Genomic DNA, 24,440 nt, shown 5'->3' with positions numbered 1-24,440 from the left:
GACAGGCACTGGGTGGCAGTGAAGAGTTACTGAATAGCTGGCTAACTACAGGAGAGCTAGTAAGAGAGATGGCTAGAAATGTGCTTGGTGTGACATCTGGAAAGAGGAAGGAGGACAAGTAGACCTGGTGGTGGAATGAAGAAGTACAGGAGAGTACACAGAGAAAGAGGTTGGTGAATAAGAAGTGGGATTGTCAGAGAGATGAAGAAAGTAGACAAGAGTAGAAGGAGATGAGGTGCATGGCAAAGAGAAAGGTGGAGAAGGCTAAGGATAAGGTGTATGAAGAGTTGTATAAAAGGTTAGACACTGAGGAGGGAGAAAAGGACCTGTACCGATTGGCTTGACAGAGGGACCAAGTTAGTAAAGATGTGCAGCAGGTAAGGATGTTAAAAGATAATGAGGGAAACGTACTCACAAGCGAGGAGAGTGTGTTGAGCAGATGGAAAGAGTACTTTGAGGGGTTGATGAATGAAGAGATTGAGAGGGGGAGAAGGTTGGATGATGTGCGGATAGTGAATCATGACGTGCAGTGAATTAGCAAGGAGGAAGTAAGGATAGCTATGAAGAGGATGAAGAACGGAAAGGCTGTTGGTCCAGATGACATACCTGTGGAAGCATGGAGGTGTTTAGGTGAAATGGCAGTGGAGTTTTTAACTAGATTGTTTAATGAAATCTTGGAAAGTGAGAGGATGCCTGAGGAATGGAGAAAAGGTGTTTTGGTACTGATTTTTTAAGAATAAGGGTGATGTGCAGAGCTGTAGTAACTACAGAGGGATTAAACTGATCAGTCACAGCATGAAGTTATGGGAAAGAGTAGTGGAAGCTAAGTTAAGAAGGGAGGTGATGATTAGTGATCAGCAGTATGGTTTCGTGCCAGGAAAGAGCACTACAGATGCGATGTTTTCTCTGAGAGTGTTGATGGAGAAGTACAGAGAAGGTCAGAAGGAATTGCATTGTGTCTTTGTGGATTTAGAGAAAGCACATAACAGGGTGCCTAGAGAGGAGTTGTGGTATTGTATGAGGAAGTCAGGAGTGTCAGAGAAGTATGTAAGAGTGGTACAGGATATGTACAAGGGTAGTGTGACAGCGGTGAGGTCTGCGGTGGGAGTGACGGATGCGTTTAAGGTGGAGGTGGGATTACATCAAGGATCAGCTCTGAGCCCTTTCTTATTTGCTATGGTGATGGACAGGTTGACAGACGAGATCAGACAGGAGTCTCCGTGGACTATGATGTTTGCAGATGACATTGTGATCTGTAGTGAGAGTAGGGAACAGGTGGAGGAGACCCTGGAGAGGTGGAGATATGCTCTAGAGAAAAGAGGAATGAAGGTCAGCAGGGCTAAGACAGAATATATGTGTGTGAATGAGAGGAAGGATAGAGGAATGGTGAGGATGCAGGGAGTAGAGGTGGGGTAGGTGGATGAGTTTAAGTACTTGGGCTCAACAGTTCAGAGTAATGGTGAGTGTGGAAGAGAGGTGAAGAAGAGAGTACAGGCTAGATGGAGTGGGTGGAGAAGAGTGTCAGGAGTGATTTGTGACAGACGAGTACCAGTAAGAGTGAAAGGGAAGGTCTACAAGAGGGTAGTGAGACCAGCTATGTTATATGGGTTGGAGACAGTGGCATTGACAAAAAGGCAGGAGTCAGAGCTTGACATGGCAATGTTGAAGATGTTAAGATTTTCACTGTGTGTGACAATGATGGACAGGATTAGGAATAAGTATATTAGAGGGTCAGCTCAGGTTGGAAGATTTGGAGACAAATCCAGAGAGGAAAGATTACATTGGTTTGGACATGTGCTGAGTAGGGATGCAGAGTATATTGGGAAAAAGATGCTAAGGATGAAGCTGCCAGGTAACAGGAAAAGAGGAAGGCCTAAGATAAGGTTTATGGATGTGGTGAGAGAGGACATGCAGGTGGTTGGTGTGACAGAGCAAGATGCAAAGGACAGGAAGAAATGGAAACAGTTGATCTGCTGTGGCGACCCCTAATGGGAGCAGCTGAAAGAAGAAGAAGAAGGGAAGAAAATCAGTTACTATATGAAACTAAGTGGACTGAGGTGTTCAGTGGAAAAACTGCAGATGGAATGTGGAAAGTTTTGAAAGAGAAATAGTTTGAGTGCAAAAAGTCAAAAAAATGTTTAACATCAGGATCTAGGCATGCAACATTGGGGGGTATATTTCCATAAGAACAAGATACCTGATTAAGGTGAGAGACCAAAAATATAAGAAATGGAAGAGAGGTCGAACTACAACTTTGAAAACTGAAAGAAACGAGCCGGACAAACAGAATAAGCATAGTGTCAGACAAGATCAAGAAAAATGTGAAGAAAATTTATATATAAAGATATTGAACATAATAAGAAACCTGTTTATAGATACGTAAGATGTGGAAGGAGTAAAGATACACAAATTAATAAACTGTGTGCAGATTCTAAAATTTATTCTCAGACACAACAGATTATAGATATATTTACAAAATTTTATGCAAAACAGTTTGGCTCCACAAAAGGGGTGGTAAGTTGTCCTAGTGACATCCAGGCAATCTCAGATACTGGAATCAAATTAGATTATATTGAAAAAGAACTGCAAACTGGATACAAACAAACCGCAGTTAGGAGACGGAATAAGTAACAATGACCTGAGAACACTTAACTTACACGGCCATTACATCTATTATTCACTAGGTCATATAAATATGGACAGATTCCTCAAGATTGGAGACATGCACTTATAAAACCTGTCTTTAAGGGAAAGGGGAGTAGGACAAACCCAGAATCATATAGACCCTTAAGTCTACTTTCATGTTGTGGAAAATTAATGGAGAAGGTAATACTGGATAAGTTATTGCCAGAAATGGATAGGTTGGGACTTGAAACCATATATTAGCATGCATATGTTGAAAATAGATCTATTACTACCTGTAACATGATGTTCTATAACAATATAATAACAGCTATGAATGAAAAATTGTGCTGTGATGTAATTTGTATAGATTTAACTTCAGCATTTGACAGGGTCATACACAAAACACTGATCAATAAATTAGTGCAACTTGGTATTGATGTACGGTTGATAAGATGGATAGCTGCATGGCTTACAAATAAGACATGGCAAGTATCACACACTAACTGGACAGGTGAAATCCTTGGTTACAGTCAAGGTGTCCCACAGGGCTCTGTACTAGGCCCTTACTTATTTAGATTGTATCCTTCAGATCTTACTTTTTCATCTGAGGTGTTCTACAGTCTATATGCTGACGACCTGAAATTGGGTAAACTGATTACAAGTATTACAGATAAGACATGTCTGCAAAATAATTTGACTAAATTGACCATTTGGGCGCAGGAGAATAATATGTTGATAAATACATCATAAACTAAGCATATGGGATTTGGGAGACATAAATACAGCACACAGTGATTGAAACAGTAGACTCATTTAAGGAACTGGGTATATGGGTAGATTCAGCTATGAGTTTTTCTAATCATATCAGCCAATTGGTTAATAATAGTTATAGAACTATAGGTTGCATAGAATATTTATAAAGTCTAGGAAATCAAACATAATGAAGTAATTGTTTGTTAGTTACATTAGACTCAAACTTGAGTATGGAATAACAATATGGAAAACCTACAGGAAGGAAAACAAGCATGAATAAACTGGAAAGAGTACAGCGGAAATATACTAAGGGCATCCATGAATGTGAAAATCTAAGTTATTATGAAAGACTAAAATATCTGAATTTGTACAGTGCCTCTTACAGATATTTAAGAGGATATCATATTCAGGTATATAGGGCATTTAGGGACAACTACATCTGGGAATGTTTGGGGTTATCAAATGTACTAGAGAATTGTCAGATAACCTATGTAGAAGATTCTATAGGAATGAGAAGTGTACTAACTGGTTCTCTGACAGAGTAGCTGATCCTTGGAATAGGCTACCAAATTACATTAAAGCAAGTACTAGTTTAGATGTTTTTAAGAACAGCCTGGACATTTATTATGGGAACAAGTGTTTTGGCATTCTGGTAAGCCATAAGGCATTTAATGCACATTCTTGAAACATTTGTATGTATGTATATAGTGTGTTGGGTACGTTGCTTTGCCTTATGGGCTGTGCTTTATTGGTACACTGAGTCTGTGGGCTGTCAGTTGGGTTGTGTTGGGGGGGGGGGTGGAGGTTGCTTGCGTTTCTGCTTTGGAGGTCTCTGTTGCTTGAGTAGATTATTATTGAGACCCTCTGCAAATGTTTTTGTGTTTCTATGTGTTGATTTTGGTGGTGTAGGTTTAGTGGGACTATGTGATGAGTGTGGTGTGGTGCAAGTGTTTACCTTCTCCTCTTGACTGTCAAGTTCAGTCTTGGTTGGAGAGAGCTTTACCTCCAGTTTGGCTAGATAAGTGTATCTGTCACATGTTGTGGTGTTAGGTGGTAGGAGGAGAGGGTTGTCTGTGTACATGGGGCAATTGCTACATTGGCTCAAGATGCCCAGATTCATCAGATAGACAGGAGAGAACACTGGGAGCTGACCCTTGGACATGCCTGAATAAAAAACTACTTTCCTCTAGACAAGTGAGGAAAGTGAGCATAAGAGCTGTTTTTCTCTAAGCAAGTGAGGAAAGTAAGTACAAAAACTGTTTTCCTCTAGGTAAATAGGAAGGTTGACTGCTGTAGTAATTTGTAGCTTATTTAGTGCTAATAACAAGTTGTGAACAAGTGCTGAGCAAGAATAAGCAAATTCAAGTGCTAAAACTAAGAATCTGTACCTGGATCTTGTGGTAGATAGGCTACCTAGTGGTTACCACTCGCACTGATAAGCTAGAATGCTTCCCTCCAACACAGAAAGACTTGGGGGGCTCAGAAGCTTACAAACAGTCCTGGACACAGCAAATCTGTATCTGGACTAGACTAGTTACAGGAAAGGTGGGAAACAAGCACAAACGTAAGCTTTTATACCAGAATGTTGAAAGAGATGGAAAAACTGCCCAAACGGCTAATAAACTACAATTTCTGGGCCAGAAACAGCTCTTATGGTAGATAAGCTACCTAGTACTTACCACTCCCACTGATAATCTAGAAGGCTTCCCTCCAACACAGAAAGGCTTGGGGGGGGGGGCTCAGAAACTTACAAACAGTCCTGGATACAGCAAATCTGTATCTGGACTAGACTAGTTAAAGGAAAGGTGGGAAACGAGTGCAAACGCAGGCTTTTAAACCAGAAAGTTGTAAGAGATGTAGGGCTAAACACTATCTAACAGATCAAGTAAGGATTACCTTAGCAGCAACTTTCCTCCTTCCTTCTCTATTGTATGCTTCCCTTGGTCTTACAAATATCAGTACTATGTCTAAAACTAAACTAGCCTCCTGCTATTACAAAGTAGTTACATTTGCAACCAACCAACCTTATAAAACATACCACTGCCTTGCATTAAAACAATTAAACTGGCTTGAGCTCCCAAACCAGTTGACATACTCACAGCTAATCATTGCCCACAAGCTATTATACTCTCAAGACAAATACAAAAATACTCTACTGTACTATTCACCCACTACAGACCTTCAGCCTAGCAATAAACGCTCACTATGTTTTTGTAAGACATTCAACACTGTTGAAGACTCTCTCTAGTCTCATTATGTGTTAGAACTCTGGAAAGAAATCCCCACACAGTTAAAACAGATAGAAAACTTGGAACAGTTTCAAAACTTTGCTTAAACAGCACCTATGCCAAAGATGGCTCTGTTCTTCCTGCTCACCTGGCTAGCTTTACACAGATTATTTTTCTTCAACTCTTACAATCTTTTTGTACCTTATCATTCCTCCTCATACTGCACTGATTTCCTAAACTCTTACTTTTCCTCCTTCTCTCACACTCCATCATAAACTGTAATTCTTCTTCTGTCTATTTATCTTCCTGTTCATTTCCATAACATCTACTTTCATATCTCTTTTATTATTTTTAAGCTATATTCTATGTGACTGTCTGTAGATTATTACAAAACTCAGAAATACCCCAGTCTGATATTTTCCCTGCAGCCATCATGCTATAAATACATAAATTGTTACTGTATGTTATTTCTCTGTTCAGTCATTAGCCAATCTATGCTAATAAGTTCATATGTGGCTAATGGCCCTGGAGCCTTTACAAGCCTAGCCAATAGGATTACTCTGGCAATGTGCCACCCGACATTAGTTCCTAGTGCCTCTGTCGAGTAGAGCCACTGGAGTGATTCCCCGGGGTGAATTTTCTATTTCCCATCCACTCATCAAGATTCCTCTTGAAGAGGGCCAGTGAGGTGCTCTGCTTGACATGTATGGGAAGTCTATTCCATACCATGGGCAGTCTCTGGGTTATGAACCTGTCCTTCCAGCATGTTCCTCTGATTGTAGTAATGAGGTTGAGGTCTCTGGAGCATGTGGTGCAGAGGGATTGGGATTTCTTTAGATATAGCATTTCTAACAGAGCTGGGTCAGAACATGGCTTTGTAAGTCAAGCAGAGATTGCCTCTAAGTAGGCGATATGAGACAGAGAATAGTTTGAGTTTTTTGAGTCTGTCCATATAGGACAAGTGTTTAAGGCCTAGGATCCCCTTTGTGAGGTACTTTTGAGGCCTATCCAGTTGTTGCAGGTGTCTAGTGAGGTACATGCCAAATGGGGCATTGTACTCGACGATTGTCCTAATGAGAGAAGAGTAAAGGGAGACAATGACCTCTTTCTTCCTAGATGCAAAACCCTTAGTAATGAGATATGCCACATAGAAGGACTTTCTGACCACAGTGGTAATGTGGTGGTCAAAAGGGAGGTTGCTGTCAACCTGTGTTCCTAGATCTCTTATAACACCTTCTGTGTTTAGTGGATTTTTCCCAAGGGTGATGACAACACATTTTTTGGCATTGAGCTTAAGGCCATGGTTCTGGCACCAGTCATTGGTCTCACTGATGCATTTCTGTAGGATGTCGACATCACTTGGGGACTTAATAATAGCTCCCAACTTGCAATCGTCTGTGAACTTTTTCAGCCAGAGTCCCTTCGTGTTGGCCTGGACATCAGAAAAGTAGATACCAAACAGGAGAGGACTCAGGACAGAACCCTGTGGGACTCCACTCATGATGGTCAACTGTCTTTCTTGGAGTCAGCTGCTTTCGCACCACTGTGGGTTCTATCTGTGAGCCAGTTTGCAACCCACCTAGTGATATAGGGGTTGATGCCTAGCTTAGTGAGTTTTATTATGATTCCTGAGTGGGGAATGGTATCAAAGGCCTTGGCTAGATCACAATAGGCTGTATGAATCACCTGGCCTTCATCCACAGCTCTGGTGACTGACTCAAAGAAGTTGACCAAGTTGAGCAGGCATGATCTACCCTTCACAAAACCAAATTGTGTAGGATCCAGAGTTTGGAGATTCCCTATATCCTTTTGTATTAGGTCCATGATAATGTGTTCCATAGCTTTGTATATCAGACTTGTCAGGCTAATGGGTCAATAGTTCCCAGGGTCTGTAGTTGCTCCTCCTTTGTGGAGAGGGATGATTGTAGCAGTGCGCCATTCAGTAGGGACAAAGTCTAAGATGAGGCTGTGATTAAACAGGACACACAGATGAGGTGCCAGTTCACTCTGTAGTTCATGAAGAACACAGCCGGGGATATTGTCAGGTCCCATAGAAGCTGTATTCTTAGCCTTGGACAGTGCTGTTTTAACCTGTAAAGCAGTAATACTGGGTACCTGGAAATCTACTTGTATTGTGATTGGTGCTTTGGGGGGGGTAAGGTTGGCACTGAATCTCTCGGACAGTATATTGGCAATATCTGTTGGCTCGGTATAGGAGGTACCATTGTGCAGTACCTCAGAGCAAATCTGGGTATTGCCATGGATATTCTTTACATAACTATAGAAGGCTTTATGGTTGTCTTTACTATCTGCTGCAATTCTGTTTTCATAGCTAGCTTTAGAGGATTTGATGAGGGATCTCAACCTTTTGTTGAGGCTGATAAGGGAGTTTTTCCAGTCTTGGGAGTTCACCTTATTCTACATCAGTTTCCTCCTTCTGTTGTAGAGTTTGTTTATGGCAGGGGACCACCAGATTGGTTTCCTTTTTTTTTGAGGAGAACATCTTAATTCTATTGGGTATGGAGAGACCCATGCATTGGTGTACGTGTTCATACAGTGCATTAGTGTATGATTCGGCAGTCATGCAACTATTCTCCATTTGCATGGATGCCGTGAAGTTAGCCACCTCTGCTTTTAGGAGCCCAAAATTAGCTTTGGAGAAGTTTTTCATGGTGGTTACCTTTGTTGGGAGGGTGTATGATAGGGATGTGGATTTCCAAGGTTATTAGTTTGTGGTCAGATTTAACCAGGGAGGAATTGACTATTGGTGTAGAGCAACGACCGCCAATGTTAGTAATGACCAGGTCAAGGATGTTGCTACCTCTAGTGGGGGTAAGAATGAGCTGGTCCAGGGGATTGGAATTAATGAATTCCAGAAAGTGTTGGGCAAGTGTATTGGTACATGAGTAGTTTTCTCAGTTAATGGAGGGTTAGTTGAAGTCGCCCAGTATGAGACTGTTAGGTTGGACCCTAATATTCTCTCTTGTTTTTGTGTTAAAATGTTATGCTCATGTAAGAAATATTTAAATATCATGTAAAAAAGCTCATGTATAGCTGTTTTTACCTTGCAATTAAAAATGTGCATCATGTGTAACTTAAATGTGGAGAATTTCCCCCCAGGCCTCTGCTGGAAATGGGTTTTGCCCAGTCATACTGTTCCCGGTCAACAATGACAAATAAGTAACAATGGGTGAAGACAGTAATAGCCTACAGGTGAATTACATTGTTGTTTTACAGTATGCTGCTCAGCCTTCCTAGAATTATATGGAACACAGCAGTGATAGCTGGGAAATGTGAATGAGATTCACTGCATAGCTCAGACTTAAACCCTTAGGTCCTAACTCTTAAATAAGTAAAGTTCTTATTTTTCATCAATGTGCCCATTAATGGATTCTGATATTGTATGTTTCATCTGAGCGAGTTTAATGTATTCATACCTATATTGTTTTATTTTCTTTTAACCAATACAATATCATAACAGCAGAGGCAGCAGCACTAGAGTTCAATTACTCCAGCTGAAAAACATTTTTTTTCCATCATGGTTTAATTTGCTCTAGACAACAGTTAATTGTTATTTATCTCATGATATATTTTTTGTCATCCTTAATAATCTTGTTACCATAGAATTTAAAGTGATTTCTGTCAGCTTGCAAATGATTTTTATCTTTTGTTCTAACACCAAGAAAATCTGGGTTATTCTTACATGACCTCACATTAATATGTTTGTGCTAGGGCTGTATAACACTATAAATCATTATAAAAGTTTTCAAACTTCCTGTATAATACACAGACATTCAGTTTCTTGCTGCCTTTCAGGTTCTGCTTGCTTTTTTCACCTTAAATAAGCTGACAGGAAATATTCTTCCTTTGTGCTGTATTATGATATTTATCTGATGTACTCTAATCTTTGCAATTCAGGGTTTGATGCCAACACTTGTATGTTGAACTCTGGGAAGGTGACTGAAATGTACTCCATCAAATGCCTTGTTATTTTGCCAGTAATGTCATGAAGTGATGTTCATAGCCAAATAATTTGTTATCCTTCCAGTATATCATATATGAGTCCGTTTCTTCAGATGTTTTATTTTCTATTGCAGTGTAATCAGGGCAATATTTTTTAACATGATATGAACTAAGTTGTCTCAGTACTATTCATTACTGGAATATTATTGTTTCATTCTTAACAAATGTTTGTCTGGCAGTTTCTTCTTCTACCCTATTTGAGTACTGTGTTAGGTCTGATTTCTTTCACCTCCATTTGCCTAAAATGTGACTCTAAGCAAGTCACTTGACAATATAGCGCATTTCAATCACCTGTATAAAGGAGCACTTGTATCCAGTGGACTTACTGGTTATCAAATATGGGGAAAAAACTCTTACAGTGTGGACTGGGCATCTATTTTAGCATAATGTTAACTAACTTAAATTTGCAAGATTTACTGTGATCTAACTGCCCATACTCTGGGCATATTTGCTTTATACTATGAAATATGTTCACATTTTTATTTGGGGAAACTTTTATTCTTCCACATCTTTTTCAAATGAAGAGGTGATAACTTGGTGCTTCTCAGTTTACAGAATTTGCTACATATGATCCATAATATAGTATTTTATATCCTACAATCTAAGATTTCAAATATGCACCGACACCATTTTTAAATGAATTATATTTCAAAACTCTTACATTTAATTTATTCATTTAATTTGTTATATGGATAAGTGAACTAATCATTGTGAACTCTGCTCTGCCCTACATCAGACCATAAGGTTTAAAGGTGATATGTATGGACTGAAAAAAATAATCAGTCAACTTAAGCTGGGTGTCTCTGACAAATAGAAGGAAACTGGAGTAAACAGAAAAATCACATGTAAACAGGTGTAAAGCATACAAATTTCATATATCAGTAACTGAAAAATGGGATAATACCACTTTTGTGGAGCTTGTGTGAAATCATCATTAACCACTGTGATGTCAAAGCTTCCAGCTCAACTATTTTGAGATGGCTATATATTTCTGGAACATGTTATCTAGTGCTTACAGTTTGGAAGAGGTCATCATGGACATATGGACATATGGCTGTGATGTCCTAGATACAATAAGATATATGATAAAAGAATCATACGGTCTTGCACAACTGTCAGTCATCTGTTTTTATCTATCAAATTTTGTCGGCTAAACAGATGATGTTGACCAAAGGTTGAGGGTTGAGTCAAGTAACATCAGTCTTTATATACTGCATATTGCCCAAATTGTCATTTGGTTTTGATAAATGTGCAAAAGCAACCTTTAAAAAAGGAAAATTGCAGCACCAGGAAAACATCAGTTTGGGACAAGAATGTGATATAAAAGAACTTGAGCAAGAGAGGGTGTATAAATACTTGGGAATTGATTAAGGATCAGCAATAAAACTTGAACAAATGCAAATAAGTAAGGAGTACTTTAGAAGACTTAAATTAATCCTGAAAACAGCATTGACAGCTAGGAACAAGATCCAAGCTATAAATCAATTTGCTCTTCCTGTCCTAACTTATAGTTTTGGAGTGATTGACTGGCCCCAAAAAAGTGTTGGATAATTTAGATATCAAAACAAGAAGGATGCTTCATGCTCACCAAATGATTTATAAAAATCAGTGCATACCAAGATTATATATCTCACGCTCTGAAGGAGGGATGGGCCTCCTTGGAATTGATTACATGTATAGATCTCAATCATAGGACTCCACACATATCTATTGACCTCACAAGATCTAAATGTGGTGAAAGTTTTGAAACATGAGGCGAATAAATCTAAGATGGCTTCTCTGCTTAATTTAGCAGAAGCATATCAACGACAGCAGGAATGGAAATCAAACCAGAAGTAGATAAAAAACAGGCGGCAACTGAATGTGCTAAAAAAGAAAATAAAGAATATAAGGTGAAGGATCATATGAGAAGGCAAGAAATGTGCAAAAAACATAAATATAGTTGCAAGTATAAAAAAACTTCTGGAAGAGCCTCATATTGATCAAGAAGGAACGCAGGAATGGTTAAGGAGAGGTGAATTTACATCAAGAAATGAAAGGTTAATATTGGCAGCTCAAGATAGTGGGCTGCGTACACGCTGGTTTACTAAGTCCATTGAAAATGTGGGAGAAACAGACATATGTAGGTTTTGTGGAACCGAGTTGGAAACAGTTGCACACCTTATTGCTGGTTGCGATGCTCTAATGGCAGAGGGACAGTTTAATGAAAGGCATAATAATGCGGCGTATTTGTTACACTAGAGATTGTGCAAACATTATGGTATCAAAGTGGCTGAAAAACATTGGAAACGAGCCACAGAGAATCATAGAAAATTATGAAGTTTATATCACATGGCATCACCCAATACCAACAGTCCAAAAGATAGATGCTATAAAACTGGACATAGTGATCCAAGAAAAGAAGACAAAAGTAGCATTGATCATTGAAATTGCCACACCTAGTGACTATAGTGTCTTGCGTACAGAGAGACACAAAGTCATAAAATACCTTGATCTGCAGACAGAAACGAGAGCTATGTGGAAGAAAGATACCCAGACAGTTCCAATAGTAGTAAGAGCAACTGGTCTTATAAAAAATAATTTACAATCATATTTAGATATGTTACCAATTCATGTAACACCGTATGAATTGCAGAAGGAGTCATTCCTGGGCACATTGCGGGTACTGCGAAGAGCACTTTTGGCTAACATCAAAGAGTGAAATAATACTAATTTCAGGAACTTTAATCGTACTCTGACTTAGGAATGGGACCATTCCTGTCATGGTATTAGAAACCCAAAAGACTTGGAGAAATCAAAAAAGGGAGAAACCATGTGTGTGTGTGTGTGTGTGTGTGTGTGTGTGTGTGTGTGTGGATATGCATGTATATAGGTATATATATATAGGTTTACAATCAAAACTTGGAAATTGCATTGGTCGACCAGCATGTGGTCGACTTGCAGTTTCCAAGTCGGCATAATGCTGAACCTAAAATGATCGACTACACTACAGTGAATGGGTAGTGTAGGTTTATATTTTGGGTTCGACATTGTTTAGGGAGGTTGTGGTTCAGTGAGGAACAGGGAATTAGCCCATTTCCTCAATGAAGTGCAATCTCGGAGGTGATATATTTGATGTGCAGGGGGTTTGGGAGGCACAACCCCGCACATGGGGGTTAACGGAAGTATAGCCTCCCTGCAAAATAGTACAATTAACATACCATTGACCATTGAATGTGATGTACGTTAATGTGCATAGCATGGATGACTGATGTCACCTCCAGCTATGTTGAACTCGTCGAACCAGGAAGTTTGGGTATGTCGTTTCAGACATTCTGCATTTTAGACGTGTCGGGAAGTGACATTTTCCATCGACATTATGGTTATTCGATGGAAGCATTTTCAAGAATATGATAGTAAACTTATATATATATATATAAATATATATATATATATATATATATATATATATATATATATACACACACACACACATATATATTTCATATATATATATATATATATATATATATATATATATATATACATACAGAGAGAGACTGGGAGCTTGATTGATACATATTATGTGAAGGGTGCAGACAGTGGCAAAGAAACTACATATCAGACCCATAGCTTTTTTTTTTTTGTGCCATTTCCTATTGCTGCATCTATCAACTGTAAGTTGAGGAGAAAAACTAATAACAAAAATAAGCTTGTTCCTTCTTTTAATCTGTAGCATGTAGGAAGCAGCTGCTACAGTTTTCTACCACAAATGGAGCACTACAGCACTTCAGTTTACAGTGCAAATACAATACCAATATGTACTTATAAAGAGAGATTAGAATTGTCTGATTGTACTCTCTAACACTTTAGTCCTTGGCAAAGCTACCCCCTTCACTCACCTTAGTAAGACCACTGATAAATATACTGTTTTTCCAGTACTCCATTATTTGCCTTATCCTGCTCATGTTATGAAGGAGCTGGTTCCAATCATAGCACTCTTTAGGAATAATTCTGGATGAGATGCCAGCCCAATTCTTTATGTGAATGTGTATTGTTAAGGTACCAAATACCTTTCACATGAGACAGTCAGCAGAGAATAACAATTCTCTTTATTGCATAAAAAGACATGTAAGTTGGAGACTGAGTAATCATAACCCTGTCTCCCTAAAGCACAGAAGTCTTTGTTTTTTTTATACCTTTTGTTCAGTAAAAGCAAAATTAATGTAAGAATTAGAAAACTGCCATGATCAATTAGAAATCAACACTACAACATTAATTTTGCTAAGATCTCATGACTTTCTATACTAGGCATGAGTTCCAAATTTCATGATAGAACTTCTACTCAGAAAAAATCCTATACTTTTCTAATCCTAAAATAAGAAAACTACCAGCAAAAAGTATGTAAATGAGGTAAACGGCTAAACAATACACAACAGAAAAACAGCAAAGCCAAAAGATAACTTTAATAACACTTCAAATAAAATTCTGCAAAGCTTTCAGGTATAACCCTTCCTCATTGCAGTATAGAACTAAATAACCAGAGTACTCTTTTTAAATACACAAGAAGATGCAGCCAGCCAATCAGAATGCTTAATTACATAATTATATCCTTAAAACAGTACATTCTCAATGCATATGTACGAATTATATTACTTTACAAAAAACATTTAGAATCCAGTTAAAACTTTAAAATAAGGTAATTAAAATTTCACCTGTTTTGCTTTTAGTACAGGGTTAAAGCTAATAGCTGCATTAATTCCTGGAATTTTGTCTGCATTTAGTTTTAAAATCCGTCTATACTCAGCAACTTCAAGCTTATTATTAGTGTCACCCCCTCTTGTATTAGTATTCAGTACTTGTAACACCTTAAATTTAAACGTATGATTCATGCCTCTTTCTATACAATGTTTAGACAAAACATTAGTTAAAACATTCCTCCTTATATCAGATAAGTGTTCAGTAGTTCTGTCTTTCAATTTCTCATGCATTTCCCTACATAAAATGCTGAGCACTCTGAGCAGTTACCAAAGTACACCATCTTTTCTGTAACACAGGTGGCAAACCATCATATTTCATATATTTTATTTGTAACTAGCTGTAGAAAATGTGTTTCTTTACTTGTATACTTACAATTCACACAACTGAAACAAGAGAAAGAACCTACCTTGGAACTTCTAGTCACTTTATGTATAGGTCTATAATTAACCTCCTCACACCATAGTCTTTGCTTCAACATTTTCATTCTTTTGAATGCAATGTGTGGTGCGTTTCCTATCATATTACTTAACTCAGGATGTGCACTTAGAATTGTCCAATTATTATGAATTATTTCTTGGACGCCATTTGTCTTGATGTTGTAACTAGTAATATATGCATATCTAATAACACTACTGTCAATGCGTTCCTCATTCACCATATCATTCTTACTACTATTTATTTATTTATTCATCTTTTGTTAACTGGGTTAGTCCAACTAGGCTGTTGGCCCATTTTCAGTGTCAACCCAAGGAGAAAAACGACACACAAATATGTAAACAAAAACTTCAAATATTTATGAATAAAAAGCGGCAGATTAAGTACAAATAATGGAAAATAAATCAGCATTAAAAAAGATTAAACAGTCAGCATTAAACAAAAATTTAGCAATAATATTGTTGCAAATTATGAGGTAGAAAACTGGAGTAAAAGTAAAGAATTCAGATTTATAAAATGTCATCCAAATAAGACAAAAACAAATAGTGAAGACCTCCAAAACTTGGTAATTAATAAGTATTTAGAATGGGGGGAGAAAGTGGAGGGGAGAGTAAGGTCTAGGAGATTGTAGGGAGGAAAGTAAACAGCTATAGGAAGTAAAGTTAAAGCAGAAGCTAGGGACTAGAGAAATGCAGCTTTAGGAAGCGGGGAATAGGATGGTACAGAGAAGGAGATATGATGAGATTAGTTTATAATGTAGCTCAGTGGCCCCAGTGTTGGCATATAAAAGTTACATTAGAGTCAGGAAAGTAGGAAAATTATGGCAAGCCAAAGGTGAGAGAGAGAGTTAGGTAGGTTGGTAACAGGTGCAGGAGGGGGAGTTGGCAAGGTAGTTCTTTAATTCTATTTTGCAGTGAAGAGAAGGTTGGATAGAGAATATATTAGGAGGGAGTTTGTTCCAAATTTGAGATATAGTGCATTTGTAATGTAATCTGCCTACTGTCTTGTTAGGCCTATAGGTATTGAGTAGCTGTTGGTCAGTGCTATGGAGTAATTGTTAAGGTTTGTATAGAAATAGGAGGGTAGATAGGGAGGGATCATTTACAGGTTTGTGCAGTAGGAAATTTGTCATCTGTAGCTGAGAAAGTTGGACTAGTTGAGAGAATTCAAGCCACAGTAGTTGTTTGAGGGATAGACAGTGATGAAATTTGTAAGGGGAGTTACAGGTAAACCTAGCTATCTGGTTGTATGTCTGTTCTAGCTAGGCTAAAAAAATCAGCTTGTGAGTAAGTATAGGGGAGGCATAAAGAAGGCAAAGGAGAAGGTACGCTTGAGCTAGTGAAGTCCTTGAGGTGATGGATAAGAATTTTTTGTTTCTATATAAAATACCAAGTTTTTGATTGGTGTTTTTGATGGATTGCTGGATATGAATATCAAATTTCAGCTGGTCATCAATTGTGATGCCTAGAAGTTTAGGATGGGAGTTAGCATGAATGATGGTGTTGTCTAGTGAAAAGAGATTAAGGGATGATTTAAGGTTGGACATGGATTTCAGAAAGGAAAGAAGAATCTTGGTTTTCTTTGAGTTAAGAATTAGTTGGTTATTGATTAACCATTGTTCAATGGTGTTAAAAGAAGTTTGTGTGAGGGAGTGAAGGTCGGAAGTGTTGTCAGAGAGGAAAATAAGAGTCAAGTCATCAGCATATTGTTTTGGATCAGAGAAGAGGCACAACAGGTGGATTGCTTGTAAAGATATTAAAGAGAAATGGGGCTGAGAATGGATCCTTGGATATACCTGATTTGATAAGCAGGAAAGGTGAGCAGGAGGTCTGCCATCTGACAGATTGTTGTCTGTTAGTAAGATAACTGGAGAAACAAAGAATAGAGGGAGTAGAGAGATTGAGCTCAGTAAGTTTAGTGAGAAGCTTGGGATGGGAGTTGGTGTTGAATGCCTTGGAAAGGTCAAGGAAAACCCATGACACCAGTTTGTTGTTATCTTTTGCCATGGCTACAGTCTGGGTGAAGGGTAGGAGGGCTGTGGAAGTGTTGTGGTGTGGCTTAAATCCATGTTGAGAGGGGGTGAGCACATTTTCATGAATTAGATATTTAAGAAGTTGTCTGTGTATGCCATTCTCTAAATTTTTTGAGAGAGGAGAAAGGGTGGCTATGGGTCGCAAATTGGATGGGTGAGTGGAGTTGCCTCCTTTGTGAAGTGGAATTGTATAAAAGGATTTCCAAATATCTGGAACTGAGGATTCTTTGACAGAATGGTTGATAAGGACTGAGATTGGATATGCTATAGTACTGGCTACAAGTTTGAGAAACTGAGGGAATAATTTATCAAATGAGGGGGAGCAAGGTTTAAGTTTCAGCAAAAGGGATTTGATATAAGCAATAGGAACAGGTTTCAGTGAGAAGGCTGAGTGGAGGTAGGTAGTGGAGGGGGTGGTGGTTGTGATTTGTTAGTGTCTGGAGGGGTTAGTTTGCAGATAGAGTCAATAAATTAGTTGTTTAAAAGGATTGCCATCTTGAGTGGTGTTTTATTGGGGAAGGGGTTGGAGTAGAAGGTCTCCCAGGTTGGTGAATATTGTTCATGGTGTGCCAGAATTTTGGGGGGATTGAAGTGTGGTTAGCTTGAGCTTCATGACAGAATTTTTTTTCTTGTCTTGGATAACATGTTTTTTGGTAAGGTTTCTTAGTTCTTTGAATTTAAGAAAAAGTGAGGATGATTTAGATTTTGTCCATTGCTTCCAAGTAGTGTCTTGTAGTTGCATATTCGAAAGGGTAGCTTTGGACAGACAGGGTGTGGGATTAGATTTTACCCTAACTTTTCTGATGGGTACTAGGGTGTTTAGTATGCAAAGGAAGGTTGAACAGGTTAGACCAGTTAACTAGAGAGAGTTGGTAGTTTTAAGTTTCTGTGTTGAATGTGTATAGGTTTTGTCTGTCTCTGTATAGGTGGGTTTGAAAGTAAGAGCAGGTGCTCTGAATATTGATATAGGGAGGGTATCACTTAAGGTGCCTCCAGGGTAGTGGGATTATAGTACTGATTTGGGTTAGAAGTTAAAATCCAGTTTAGAATGGAGATGGAGGTTCTATTGATATGGGTGGGGGTTGAGATAAGTTGACTGAAACCAAAAAGGTTCATACTAAGGCTAGGGGAGTTGGGAGAGAGTTTATTCCAATCAATATTGACATCACCTAGTAATATTGTTTCATAAGATATATGTTGGGAGATCCAGGATGGAACCAATTCAAGAATAGGAATATTGTAACCAGGAGGTATGTATATATATATATATATATATATATATATATATATATATATATATATATATATATATATATATATGCTATTATGAATTTCTTGTGTGGGTTAAGGTAGCAGTTGAGGAATATGAGTTCAGCAGGTGAGAAATCAGGGAGGGGAAGGGAGAGGGGGGAGAAGTTCAGTTGATCATGGTACATAATAGCAACACCTCCCCCCTTTTTTGGAGAGTCTGTCATGCCAGAGTATGTTATAGCCAGGGGCTAGGATTTCAGAGTTAGAGATATGTGGTTTGAGCCAGGTTTTTGAGAGGGTTAGGATGTGGGGAGAGTGGTGGACAATCCATGTGTGTAGGTCAGAGATTCTGTTAGTGAGGCTTTGCAGGTTTATAGAGTAAATAGATGTGTTTAGTTTGAGAGGATGAAGGTTAGTGCCCATTTGTAGAGATGGAGGTGGTAGAGTTGGAGTAATAGGTTGGACCAGGATTGGGGTGGATGTCCCCATCTGGTGGAAAAGTAATAGGAGTTAGTTTAGCTTTAGAGGAGGAGAAGTAGAAAGTAGAGGGTTTGAATTTGAGTTTGGGAGAAGAGAGAAACCGATTGAAGAGTTTTGTTTTGTAATAATGACTTTAGGAGGAATTGTAAAGATAGTGTGAAACAGGGAAGTTTAGGTAATTAGTGAAGGAGGATGAAGACTGGAAAAGAGTGGGTGATACGGGAGGCTATAGTAGGTTGGAGTGATAAGATGTTAACCTGTAGAAAAGTACCAGGATAGTAGGTAAGAGAAGGTGCAGAAACATGCTGTTAATTGTTTGTGGCTGAATTAGTAATATGAGAAGAGTGATTTTACTGAATGAGTGGGTATAGTGTGAGAAAAAAGATGGTGTATGGAGGAGTAGATGGAGGAGAGAAAAAAAGAAAAATAGATTTTAAAAGGAGTTAGGGTAATGTAGAGGTGGGGTAACTGATTTGTGCTATAGAGCAACAGGCAGTAAGAGGACTATGTGGTAGGGGAGTGATAATTAAAAAAGGAAAGGGTTTAGAGAAATAGGGTAGGGATGAGAAATGTGATTGGACAAATGGGAGTGTGGGGGAGGGCCTTTTCAGAGTATGCATGGGTGGCTGGGAATGAGGGTAGGGTAGCAGAGTGGTGCCCGAATGAAGCAAGGATAGAATGGAGCAGGTAGGCCCAGGCAAGGTGGAGACTAGCACAAAAAAATCAAGATAATCAGATAAGTGGGCTGCAATGAACTGAAACATGAGAAGGTCAGTCAAGAAGAATGGTGGAAAGATGTTACCAGGGAAAGAGAGGAAAAGGGGGAAAGAGACTGAATGGAAATTAGTGGATTTGTAAGGCAGGATTAGCTATTGGATGTTGAGAAGAATGCGCCTGACCTTGCAAGAGAGGGGGGGGGTATACATTAGGTTCAAAGTAGAGGATAATTATGTGGAGTAAGTAGCCTCTCAGTTAGTGCAGCAGAAAGGGTATAGCTGAGAGAGAGTGAGAGAGAGAGAGGAGAAAACAGATTGGGTCAGGCAATATAAGAGAGCAGATACCTGAAAGTAAGGGGGACAGAAGATGGGCAGTGGTGATGTATGGGGACTGCCAGGCTAAAAACACAGGTTTAAGTGATGAGGTTCATAATGCAGTGTAAGAATGTGGCACAATAAAACAATTATGCATACATTAATTTAGAAAATAAACAACAGCAAGTAAATAGGTTGGCGCGCATGGCTGGAGGTAGAGGTGATTCACTTCTGCAGTATAGCTTCTGAGGTGAAGAAATAACTTTAATATACAAAAAAGCCACAGCCTAGCTCACAGTGAGGGGTGGGAAGTAAGCTATGAGTGTGTTGCCTGGAGAGAAAATACAAATATGGAATGAGAGTGCTGCCAGATGAGAAAAATAATGAAGCAAAAGGGGTAAAAAAGAAAAAAAGGAAAAGGTTAGACAGGATAGATGGGAACAATGCAGAAATAATGGGAGGATACACGATAAAGTGGGGGGTGTTAGACTGAAGAGGAAATTCAGGAGAGTTAGAACGAGTGATGGAATAGAGATATTAAAAAGAGAAAGGAACATAAGGGTAAGAGAGAGAAAGAGGACAGGATGGAGGAGTAGTAGTATGGCATTAAACAACAACAGGTCAATACCTTGGGTTACTAAACTATCTGATGGATGTCAGGCAATTGCAAATAGATGATGAAAATATAGAGGACATACAGTAAAAAAAGACAAATACAGTTTTTAACCTCAAATCTTTAGGCTCTAAGAAAAAAAAAATCAGCGGATTTTCAATTATTGAGGGGGGAGATTATTAACTAAGTAATAGCTGCTTGACCATCCAAACCTAAGATCTAAATGTAGTGTAGCCCACTAATAACAGCAATACCAAATTACTATAGCAGGTAAATTCGACATTTAGTGTAGACTGTTAAAACAGCAATTCAAAAGCAATAACAGCAGAACAAGAAAACACAGCTTTGAGGAACCAGTACAAATCGTTTGTCACACACTAGGAAAAATAAAACAATAGCCTGTACCTAGCCAGATATTGATTTAACATGCGGTGCTGAACACCATCTAGTGTTGTGAATATTCTGGATGGCTCACAAAAAGATTAAATGAGGCTATAGGATGCAAATACAGTGAGTGTTTCAGTATACCTCTGTGCGCTAAAATACATTTCTAAAATATGGTTTGGCCATACTAGTTCTCTTACTATCTGCATAGATTTTAGTGTCATTAAGAAGGTTATAATCATATCATCTTGTCCAAAACTCTTTTTTTTTTACTCAAATGATTTTTATTTTGATGAAATAAAACAATTTAATTGTCCAAAACTCTTGATGTATTTCTAAGACTTGTTTATTATATGTTTGATCATTTGTATTAACCTTACTGATTCTAAAATGTTGGCTTCGTACAATGCCCTTAAACGCATGTTGGGGATGCATGCTATGCCTATGCAATAATCTATTTTCATGAACTTTCTTGTGTACATGTCTCTATATTCATATCCTTTTTTGCAAAGTTAATATACAGAAAATTAATTTTATTTCTTGAAATTTCATTTTAAACTTAAGAATATTAGTACTGTTGTTGAGGTATGTAAAACATTAATGTAGGTTCTCTTCAGTACCTGTCCAAATAAAAAACACATCACCTATAAAATGCTTATAAAAATATACAAACTGAGTTAAATAGCATGAATCACTGTATGTATTATTGATTTCCCAGTTATTCATTGCTAAGTTTGCATATGTATTTGCAAATGATGTCCCCATTGCCACCCCAAAGACCTGATGAAAAAGCTCTTGCTCAAATATAAATACATTACTATTCAAAACTATATCTAAAAGGGAACATATAGTTTCTATGTGTCTTGCTCCTAACTCACTATTGGAACATAACAATTGTCTTATGGCTTCTATGCCATAATCATTTGGTAATACTGAAAATAAAGAAGTTATATCCAATTTAACAAAAAAATCTCTGCAGATTAAATTCATGCCTTTGTCTCAATTTATACAAAACAATCTTTCATATCTCTGATATAACTTCTTACCTTCCACAAATAAGGGCTCAAATAAGATATGTTCTAAGTATAAAGAGATAGGTAGTGTTACCTATCCATCACCTGAGACAACAGGTCTCATAGGTGGATTTTTAAGATCTTTATGAAGTCTTGGGAGCCCATAATCCTGTCAGCACTTGCTAATATTAGGCAGGAAGAAAGCTAAAATATACATACTGATGGATACTGCGAATATTTCATTCTGCTGTGAAGGCATATTAGAAATGAAATGCACATACTTACATTTTCCCTTCTTTGTAATTCATCTGATGCTGTAACATATCGCCCAAATCATAATGATTAGTTATGAATGGACAACGACTACGGGATTCCAGATGAATAGACACTTTTTCACTTGTTATTAGGCATTCTTCACATGCTGTTGCTTTCTGTTCCTGACATACACAATCTTTACACAATTGCTTCACACGTGTAGGGCCAGATTCATTAACAGCTACACATTGTGCCACCAACACAATAGCGAGCTATGTGGTATTCGTTAAGCAGCTCTATATGATGTGTAGAGCTGGCAAGCACAGATAAACTTTGGAATATGCTGATAAAGCATAAAGAGCTAAAGTGCATGCTAATTAACTAATCCAACATGGTGTAGCTATTCAGGAAGCTTTCTAGCAATCATATACACTCAGTGTAGTCCTTTGCCATACGTACCAAAGCCTTTTGGAATACAGACATGATTACACTTAGAAAGATAAAGCACAGTAGGGGTTGCTGCTGCTATTATTATGCTGTATGTACAACAAGCTTTAAATCAGGGTGCTCCTTCTGCTGCTGATGACAGACATTGGGCAAGAAGAAGAAAGGTGTTTAGACCTCGTTTGTCTTATTATGGACTGCATGAAACAGAAATTGTTGGGATATACAGGCTGGACAAGGAAACACTGGAGGAAACATGCAATCTCTGCCCACCCCCACCTCAGGCCTCAGGGAAATCATGGAGAACCTATCCCAGTGGAAAGAAAGTTAGGTTTAGCATTATGTATTTTAGCTAATGGCACTTTCCAGAGACCCACAGACAATATATTAGGGGTGTCACAAGCATCAGTCTCAAGCATATTACATTGACATATCTACTTCCCATGTACTCCACAGGAATGAGCAAGGACCATACAGGAATTCTCTGCAGTAGCTCACTTCCCTAACAGGGAAGGAGGTACATCAACAGAAAAGGTTTGCACTCTGTAAACTATCACTAAATTATCAAGTTGTCTGTAATGCCCAAGGGATCATCTACAACGTCTGTGAAGGTAACTGAGGCAGTTTCTATGACTTGCACATATGACACACTTGTGAGCTATACACCAGGTTTGCTAGAGGTATCATTCCTCAAAGGTATCTATTAGGGGATGCAGGGTATGCACTGGACCCCTTGCTCATGACACCTACACAACCCCACTAGACAATGATATGATGAAGCCAATGCTCATACTAGGAATATCATAGAACGTGTGTTTCAACTGTGTAAATCAAGGTTCCAGTCTTTAGACACATCAGTGGATGCATTGCAGTACATTTTGTGCCATGTTACACAATATAGTTCTCAGGAAATAGCTTCAATGAGGCCAGCAAAGGGCAGGACCTCAATTTCAAGAACTACAGGCAGGACCAGCAGCCGCAGGTACAGATAAGGAGTCTGAGGGAGAACTACCAGCTGCAGATGGTGCCAACTGATGTAGGTATGCACAGTATGCCCTGGCTCTGGGTAAGAGGTTAAGTAAAGCACACGCAATCACTACATACTGTAGGTCAAAGCCTAAGATCCCAAGCATGTAAAATAGCAAAACTGATGCCTGTCAGTCTCCACAAACTTTATTTAACCATGTAATGGCTGTGTTCTGATAACATCAGATAGGGATAATCCCAGAGGACAAAACTTGTAGCTGCAGTAATGACAAGGTACATGTGGAAACTGTAGAGAAAACATGTTTGCAACTGATTACACTTGTATGGAAATATGTATATGCCCCTAAGGAGATCATTTGTCTGAGGTGTACAGCATACCTCTCAACCTCTTTGAGCAAGAAATCTGGACAAAGCCATAAATAAAAGTGGGACAAAGGCCCAAAAGCAGGGACAACTTTTAAATATTGCTCTTACAAACTGAGAAAGTTGAGAGAATACCAGGTTGATCATTAGCAATAATTTTCTGAAGGGTATGAAGTCTGAAACTCAAATGCCTGTCTTTAGTTTCTAACTTCAATTTTTAATGATTTGCCACTACTTTGCCAGAAAACCACACTTTTGTGAAAAATGGACTAAAAATATCAGGCAAAAATCAGGACATTCTGTGAAAATCTGTACAATTGAGATGTATGGTATACAGTTATGTCAGTAATATCTCCTCTGTAACAGTTTTGCAATATGCAGTTATGTATTAGAAAGAATAGCATGCATCCAGCATTTCAGTTGAACACAATCTATACAATATGGAACAGGTCAATTATACTTTTATTTGCAGAACTGTACCAAGAAGTAGGACTGACGTAACTAAGGCATGTATTGCTGTAATGAGAGTACTAACTGGAATACACAATTATAGAAGCAATCATTCACAAATGTCTAGGAACAAGAAATCAACAACTTCCCTCTGCAATACATATTAATAAATCCAATCTTGTGAATAAGCAAGCATAAGCTATCCACTGTGTTTATCAAATATATATGCAACCATAAGTCAGAAACACATATGCAAAGGGCATGGCACAGTCATCAGCATTTGCACATGGTGAGGGTATAGAGGGCAAGGCTAACACCAAAAAAGTGAGTATA

The sequence above is a fragment of the Protopterus annectens genome, chromosome 1.part0 (genome assembly GCF_019279795.1).
Source record: "Protopterus annectens isolate FY-2018-M chromosome 1.part0, PAN1.0, whole genome shotgun sequence".
Classification (NCBI taxonomy): Eukaryota; Metazoa; Chordata; order Ceratodontiformes; family Protopteridae; genus Protopterus; species Protopterus annectens.
This window is presented reverse-complemented; position numbering follows the sequence as displayed.